This window comes from Lontra canadensis, unplaced genomic scaffold, assembly GCF_010015895.1.
Source record: "Lontra canadensis isolate GAN:19392208 unplaced genomic scaffold, GSC_riverotter_1.0 scaffold379, whole genome shotgun sequence".
NCBI lineage: Eukaryota > Metazoa > Chordata > Mammalia > Carnivora > Mustelidae > Lontra > Lontra canadensis.
Window position 1 is genome coordinate 64,124 of NW_022631373.1, and position 1,172 is coordinate 65,295.

General features: G+C 46.2%; 1 pseudogene; it reads left to right on the forward strand.

Annotated features, from left to right (window-relative positions):
• Positions 1-286: 286 nt before the first annotated feature.
• Positions 287-916, forward strand: LOC116862916 (annotated as a pseudogene).
• Positions 917-1,172: the final 256 nt, after the last annotated feature.

The following is a 1,172-nucleotide window of genomic DNA, read 5'->3' on the forward strand; positions in this document are numbered from 1 at the left end:
CTTGCTTCCCTTCCTCTCTCTGCCTGCCTCTCTGTCTACTTGTAATCTCTGTCTGTCAAATAAATAAAATCTTTAAAAAAAAAAAAAAAGAATACAGTGTTCAAAAAGAAAAACAACAGACTAACCATTTATAAACAGACCTTCCCAAGTTTTAAGAATTTTCTGACAAATACCTGATGGCATCTCAGAATCTCAAAGTCCCCAAGAACACACTGATTGGCTTAAGGTTGACCTCAGAGGCGACTCATTCATTAGGCCCAGGGTTTCCAATGCCTTTGGCAAACGGATGAAAATGAACATTGGAACTCTCATTCTGCCCTCCTCTGGGAATTCGCCCCTCCATGGACTTACCCCTCAGAAGACTGAGGCCTACAAGACCTTTCCTACTGAGGTCTTCAGTAGGAAAACCCAGGACCGTCAGAAAGGCAAATCTCATAGGCAAGATGGGGCCCGGCAGGCAACTCATGATCATGAGAAAGAAACAGAGGTAAAGGAACGGTCTTTTTTTGACATTCTTATATTTACAGAGGAATTCATAGAGGAATTCCTGAACCACAGCAAAGCTCGGGAGGCAGAGCTCCGCCAGCTCCGGAAATCCAACATAGAGTTCGAGGACAGGAACGCAGCCCTGCAGAAGCACGTGGCAGCACGCGCACCGCAGTGGAGAAGCCGGAGGTGGATGTGATCCAGGAGCGGAGCCGCCACACCGTCCTACAGCCCCACCTGGAGACCCTGCGGCAGGCTGACCAGCAGCTTTGCCAGCATGCCCTTGCCTGGTAACGTCACCCTTACCTGGGCACTTCCGTGATGGGGGAGGGAGCAGGTGCTGTCTTGTGTTGGTATCAGTGGGGGGAGGTCTCCCCACCTGGAAGAAAATCAATAGAATAAGGGTTTTTGTTCGCTCAGAGGTTGCTGTGGGTCTTGTAACAGTATCTCATCATTGGCTACAGCCATCCAAAATCTCAGGCTCTCCAGCCATTTAAATTTTTCTCCAATTATATTTTCATGTAATTTACTTTCCTTTCTATTAGGCTTAACTTGATATTCAGAATAATGGAAGCTGAGTATTAAATCCTGAGTAGAGCATTTTTCTTAAAAACAAACAAACAGAAAAACTCACCGAGGAAGACTCACTTTCTGGGATCACTCACTGATTTTTCTCTAGTTTCGGA